This window comes from Aythya fuligula, chromosome 7 (assembly GCF_009819795.1).
Source record: "Aythya fuligula isolate bAytFul2 chromosome 7, bAytFul2.pri, whole genome shotgun sequence".
NCBI classification, from domain to species: Eukaryota; Metazoa; Chordata; class Aves; order Anseriformes; family Anatidae; genus Aythya; species Aythya fuligula.
Window position 1 is genome coordinate 15,346,947 of NC_045565.1, and position 7,521 is coordinate 15,354,467.

Below are 7,521 nucleotides of genomic sequence, written 5' to 3' on the forward strand. Positions count from 1 at the left end.
TCACCAACTGAACCAGTTCCCTGAACCGAATGCTGCAGCTAATTGAGAGAAGACTGTCATACACCAGCAGCTAAATTTACTGCTAGTCCTCGAGATCGGCTTGTGCTGACTGCATTGTGACAGCAGTGTCTAAAGGGAGGTCATGCTCATTTCTAAATTTTCCCTCTAGGAACAAGAGTTTCTTCTGCATCTGCACTGTTAGGTTTCTATTTATAGTCTTGAACCCTGTGATGTAACCTTCCTTTTTGTTTCCAAGGAAACAATATTTGATGTATTCCACTTTCATGTTTTTCCTCCTTTAGGGTTCCCCCCCACCCCTCTCTCCCTCCCTTTTTTAAAGAGATAAGTCAATAGGTAAAGCCTGTACTTATCTCTGGTGTGCAGCATAGTTCTCTCTCTAAAACCAGGCTTTTTCTTATCACTGAAAAATTCAAGGCATTTCAAAAATACGCTTAGCAGTAATTCTATGCACTATTTATACATATTACTTTTCTAATAGTAAATGAACCATAATTGCAATAGGCATCAGCTCCTGCTCATTTTCCTGAAAAACTTCAGTTCTGTACCTCACACCCAAGTCCTCTTTTCCTGGAAAGGTTTTTCAAATCCCCCTGCTTACCACCCACCCAGCTTCCCCCCAGTTTTACTCCTCCTGACGTCCTCTGCCCTTCCCTGCACCGCCTTTCAGGCAGCGGGAGTTCCCTTCCACCGCGCTGCACGCTCCTCTCTGGCACGGGGCACTTGTCTCAGGGCTGTTGTCATTTTGAGTTCATTTTCGTTCACTTGAAATTCTCCAACATGAATGTTCTTTTAAAACACTCAGTTGACACTTTGCTATCTGTTAATTATGAAATGTAGGGGATCGAGGCCATCATTCATGCTGAAATCAGCACCTGCAGCAGCTGGAATAAAGCACACTGAAAAGATTCGTGGAAAAATGCAGGTGCTTGGGAATCTTAATAGAAGAGCAATGGGTTATGCTACAGGCTTAAAATACTCAGTGCTAACATGGTAATGTGGATGGGCTGAAAGGTGTGGGAGAGCCTGGCTGGCTTCACAAAAATGAATACTTTAACACTGCATAACAATTAAGAGTAGCAATGCTCAGAGCATAAATGTTGTTGATCAATTCTGACTGGGAAACAGATGCACTCATTTGTTACACTCCTGCCTTGTGCCTCAGTGATAGAAAATAATAAATGAGCTGGACTGATGATCTCTTCTGCTCTATGGACAATAAAGTTACAGACAGAATTTTTTAGCAGTCCCCATTTTGGAGCATAAAAGGGCAGGTAAAATCCCAACCTAAATGCTATGATGTGGACCAAGAACATCCAAAAACAGTTTGTGTGGTAAAGCGGAGAAAAGGTGACAAAACACAGGCTGGACCTACAGTCAGCAAATATTAACAGATTTTGCACTATTAAAGAAAGGTCAGAAGTGAACATGGAAATAATCTGCAGTCAGCACGTGCCATTGTCACAGAATCACAGGTTGTGATTCTAGGTCATAAGGGCTGCAGACTAACACCTATCAGCTCCTGTGTCACCTCTGAAAAAGCTCAGGCTCTTTTCTTTGAGGTATCTGATATTGACTAAGAAGCTCCAAGTCATTCCATAAATCCTCTGACTTAGCAACAGCAAGAGGCATGGGATGGGAAGACTTACATGATCTAGATCTCTGCCACCATCTCTGTATCCTTTAATAAATAAATAAATAAATAAATAAATAAATAAATAAATTCCTGAAACCCCTGAAAATCAAGGGTTTCTCAAATTCTGCATTCCTGCTGGAAGCTGTTTCAGAAAGCCACTTCTCTCCTCACTAGAAATCTTCTTACTTCCACCTCAAAAGCATTCATAGCCAGTTTTGTCCTAAAAGATCACAGCTGTTGTCAAGCTTTCGTATCTCTCAGTCCAACCATGGCTTAATCACCAGACAACACTGCCTCCTTCCCAGTGGTTACTCAGTCTCTTGAACAACCTCAGTAAAAATCACTTTTGACAGCATGGGAAACAGCAGCAGGCTTCAAATGTTTGTCACAAGGTTTTGTTCATTTACTTCTGCAGCAAAATATTTCTGGTAGCTAAAACGCAGAGCACATTTCATGGTCTAGCAATGCACTGCTTTAGAGATTGTGGCTCTGTAAAGGAAAAGCTTTATCAAGTTTGTTTGTATCTCAAAGACGCTCCTTGGCACTGGACAGGTCCAATTGGGTCTCAGTAAATCAAATGCTTATTTGATGTCAGTGAAGCTAAGATTCGACTGCTGTTTTGCTCAAGGTTGTCAGAAAGCTTTTCGGTAATCACTTTCAGCCAGAATAGATGCTCAATTGTTCTTCTTTCCTGCTGCAAGGGGGAAAAAAGCAGCAGCTTGCTCTTCCTCAATAATTCCCTCATATTTCATTTTTAATCTCTTAAGCAAATTACAAGTGAAGACCTTTGATGTACGCGCCAGCCAAACTCATTCATTTCTCAGTACTTGCTGGACTAGAGAGGATCTCCCGTTCTTATGCATGTGGATGATAATAACAACTTCAAAGCCCCCAGGCATGTGTTAGCTTTCCCTGATTTCCTTTCTAAGTATGCGTTTTGTGGGCCAACACCAGTTAAGACCCATAAACAGCTGCACTTGAATGCCATCTATTAAGGCAGCCTTGCTATCTCTCATAGTGTAACAATTCTGTTTCTACTTCACAGAACAACTCGGTCTGTTTTTTGTATTTTCCCTGAAATGGAGTACCTCATTTCCAACATTTATGGCGTTCTCAGCTTGAAAGAGTCTGGAACCTGATCAAACTCTGAGCAAAAAGCCATTAAAAGGCACTTGCCCTAAGGTGGCGTGGAGCATTCCCGGTGGATTACGAGGCATTGTTTTGCTGTTGTGGGGTTTTATGACATGAAGTGTACTTGATTACTTCTACGCAGACAGTAGGTTGCAGCCACATGGTACCACAGGACCAGATGCTCAGAGCACCACAGAACAGCTGCACCTGAGCAAGTGGTCAGGCAAATTTCCCCCAAGCTAGCTGAGAAAAAATGCAAAGGGGACAAACCTCAAACCAGTTAAAGTTACAAGGTGTAGTTATTCTCATTATTTAGTCTGTTGAACTCATTATCACAACACTCGGAGGCAAAGAGCACAGAAGAGTTAAAGAGAATATTGGATAGTTGCATAAATAAAGCAAACCACCACGAGAGACAATTTACATTGTAAGAAAAGAAATGGCTTTGGAAAAGCTATAAAAAGTTTGTGCTTCAGGCTTCCAGCCAAGCTTTATCTGAGGAAGTGGAGTGGGGAGATTAAACAGCTTTTCTGGGGGGCAGCACATGTATCCCCTAAGCGGGGAGCACAGATTATGCATACTTCACTTTAAGGCATTTGTTATTGACCAGGGTCAGCATTACAGATGCTGGACTAATGGCATCAGCACGGCAACTCTGTAGTTTCTCCATCTACAATGCCAGCGATCCAAGAGCCCACACCAAGAGGATAGCGAGCATCAATCCAATTTCTGTCTCTCAGCTCCATTTAAGTCTAGATTTGGCACTCAATATACCATGAGATTACTCTGACCCGAAACCTGCTCTCAGCATGCCTGGACAAAACTGTTTGATCAGTTACATACCAAGTTCCATTTTTTTACTTTTTTATTTTTTAATATGTCATATTTAGGGAATAGGTTGGACCACACATTTCTGGAATCTCTGCAGCAATATATGAGTAAGAGTACAGAGAAGAAGAAAAACACCTTCTCACCCCAACAGACAATGAGAGTAGAAAAGCTGTGGCAGTTTCCCAACTTGTCATCAAGAGAATTCAAGTGCAATCCTGCGTGTGATGCTTTGGCATGTAAGAGATGAAATACCTTGAATTTTGGCAATGCCATTTTCCTTGCAGGGCAGCTTAAATGCTATGAGCAATTGGAGGTGCTTGACTTTTGGACCTCTGGGGCACATCAGGATGTCCTGCGCTGCACAATACAGAAGAACTTACTCACCAGTTAATACTCTCTCTCTATAGGATTTCTCTGGCAGGTGCTCTTCTCACAGGGCTTCCTCTTAGCACTGACTGAGAAATAGGGAGTAAGTGGTTTGGGGCCTCTGGCTCTTCCTGTTCCCAGCATTCTGCAGTAAGGGCGGATTACAAGAAAGCCCTCATACCTTATTTTCGCATTACTGTGTCTTGGGATCTCTACTCCACTTGAATGCAAATCTCCCAGAACGCTTTTTCTGCTGACAGTGAGGGAAAAGCAGAACAATGAACAAGCCTCCTTGTTCACTTCCCACAAACCTAAGGAACCTTGTTCCGGACCAGGGTCCTTCACTCCTGGCTCCCAAGGACTTGGCTTTGTCCCCAGCCTCAAAATATTGTCTTATAAGAACAGCCACCAAGACTGTTGGGTTATTAGCCCTGCCAGAGACACAGCAAGAAACACACCAGCCAGTAAATTTGACCCCTATCAGGTCAAATCAATTACCCTTCTGATAGTACTACTGCCTAAGAAACTCAAAGCCATATTTCTACCTGTTATACTGCTTGGACAAACAATATCAACTCTTACCTACACAAACACTCATTTATTGACCGAGGAAAAACAACATAAAAAGGAACGTAACCAAAGCCTATCATTTATGATGGGTCTTTCAGTTCACCCTCTTTTCAGAATTTCAGAAATGCTCCTAACGGTTTGTCTTAAATCACCGAGGCACTGAAATCCTTGCCCGGTGTACTAAATCTTCCCTTCTGATTTGATTTGCAGGATGGTCTCCTGAGTCAATATCATTTTGATTCCCTGCTGACAGAAGCTAGCAAAAACCATGCCTAACTGAAGTAAAGCAATGAACGCAACAGACAAAGCTTATTAAAGACTCAAATATAACCCTGAATACATCACCAGCCCAAACTAGGCAAACCACCAGTTCTTCTGGTAATCCTTAACTAGATGAGAGCGAAGAACAAACTCAACTTCAAACAGCAGGTTACATGTCCTCTATGCTTTATGGATCTGCAACGCCTGTCTCAGCAGATTCCAGCCCCTGGTGGGGCCATTAGCCATACCTCAGTAAAACGAGGGATTCAACACATAGCGCTCAGCTAGATCCTCATGCATGCAAGGTGATGTCCAACAAGTTTTATGTACTGCTGCATCAACGCTAGTTGACTTCAGCAAGAATCAAGGGCACAGAGCATTTTGTGAAGAGGGTGCAGAGTCATTTAAAACATTTCTCTCTATCTGCAGTAATGAAAACAAGTTATAGCCAAGCAACAGCTATATGTCTAGTTTGAAGACTGCTTGTCTGTGCAAGAGAGAACCATCTGGATTTACTTTACAGTTAACTTTAAAATATATATATAAAGTTTCTTAACTTTTGCCAAACAACTGGAAACATAATGGTTTCTGCATGCTGTTAGCATCTCAGTACAGCTGCAAATGTCCATTAGGACAATCTCATATAATTATACACTTATTCTTCCCATGCAATTGCTAGAAACACTGCTTTTCCAAATAATAGCATATTTTGTAGCAAAGAAGAAATCTTCCAGTCCACCAGGTTGGAGTGGGGGAGGGAAGTCTTCTAAAGCAGAACTTTACTCAAAGCTTTTACTCAAAACTAACACTAAAATTTCAAACCTTAGAAAACAGCATGTTAGATTTTTCCAACTGTAGCTCAAGTGTGGTCTGGCCAGAAATCTACCATTTCTCCCCCCTCTCCTTTTCTTCACCCAGTGTTTGTGGAAGAAGTTCAGTCCTTCCAAGATTAAGAAAAAAAAGCTTCTGCTTCCCTCCACCCTCACCCCACTTCCCCCCAGGGTGGGGGACTTCAGTTCTCATCCTTCCACAGCTCCTTACTCTGTGCTGCAAAAGCTGCCACCTACAAAGCTGGTCTGTGGCATCTTTCGAGCCAACATATTGCTCATTCCGCTTGGGTGTCCTCCTTTTGGCACCTGAGGCTTGTCTCTAACCTTGAATATTAGCTCTCCAGGTGAGGAATTCCCTTTTACCATGCATCTGAGCAGAGCCTGGCACTGCCCTTGGTTGACCCATGTGTTTAGAATACATGTGAAGAGTAACGGGATAAAGACTTTTGCCCCAGGGCAACGTTCCCTGATGCAGTTGCTTTCCTAAGCCAGGCAGTGGGACCAGTGGGCGACCACAAGCAAGAGCTGACTGCCACCAGCAGGGACCTGCAGGCTGAAGGAGGGCAATGGAGAAGGCTGAATTCATGCACAGCTCCAGGAAGGGGGAGTGATCCGCATGTTCAAAGCACCATTGGCAGCTTAGCCAAGATTTTCAGAAATGACCAATAACATGGCAAACATCTGTTTTTAGGAGCCTAAGGCAACTCTTCAACGTTTTGGAGGGCAGGTGCTTATGTCTTTCAAAATAAGAGCCTTCCTGTCACATTTCCCATGTGTTCAGGCTCCAAAGCACTCTAAGTCATTGGCTGTTCTCAAACATCTCAGCAGCTAATATTTTAAACCTAACAAAAGCAAAACTAATGGAAACACACACAAATGGTCCCAAAAATAGCACACTTTTCCAGGAGGTGAATGATCCCTCCCTACACATTCTCGGGACCCTACAGAGAGGGGGCACAAGGGCCTGCATTGTTTTGACAGCCAGGCAGACAAACAAATACTACTGTTTCAGCATAATATTCCCGGCACTCAAAATGTCCGCCTGAAAAAGCAATACCACAACACACTGTCATGCCATCGATCTGACATCAGAAGACAACCTGGCAGAGCAACTGCCTGAGAGAAGCGAGAGACCACTGCCCATCCCGCGCCCACGGAGCCCGGATCCTGCACCTTACACAGCCTATTCTTGCCAGCGCTGCCCTTCTGCCATATCACTTTACCTATATTCCCCCATACTGGGTTGCCTACAGGGATAAAAATAAAACAACCGGCGCTGGTTTCTGTTATATAGGGTCTGTATCTCCTCCTCCGCCAAGTTTCCCTGTTATCCGTACAGAATTAATTTGCACAACAACCTTCTGAGGTATCTTAGAAGGCACAGCGGGTTTCTAACATCTAAGCTCTTTCGCATTTTAAGAGTGACTATCTGAATAATTGGCAGGGAGGAGCTTGGCTGCTCTGAAATACAGAAAGCTGGCTGGAGTGCTGCTGTTAGCATGAAACAGCAGCAAAACCAATGCCCAGAACTTGAACTGGAACTGTTATTCCTTCACATCTGTACTGCAGTATTAGCCACAGGCCACGACCAAGTCTGGGCCTGCTCCTTCTGGAACTGACTTCCAGCTTCTAAACATGGGGCGAAGCGGGGGAGAGACAGAGGGGGCTGGGAAGATGTGCACTAACATTACAAATAACCAATAAACTGGAACACAAGTCCCACTGAAACTTCATGGCACCTACCTTGATACCCGGGTACTTTTGAAAAAACAGTTGGGCAATGTGAACCTTTGGTCAGACACAAGTGGCACCATAGGGGAAGGTGGCTGTCTGGTGGTACACAAGCAGGAGATGAAGATCTTCGCACACAGGTGCCAC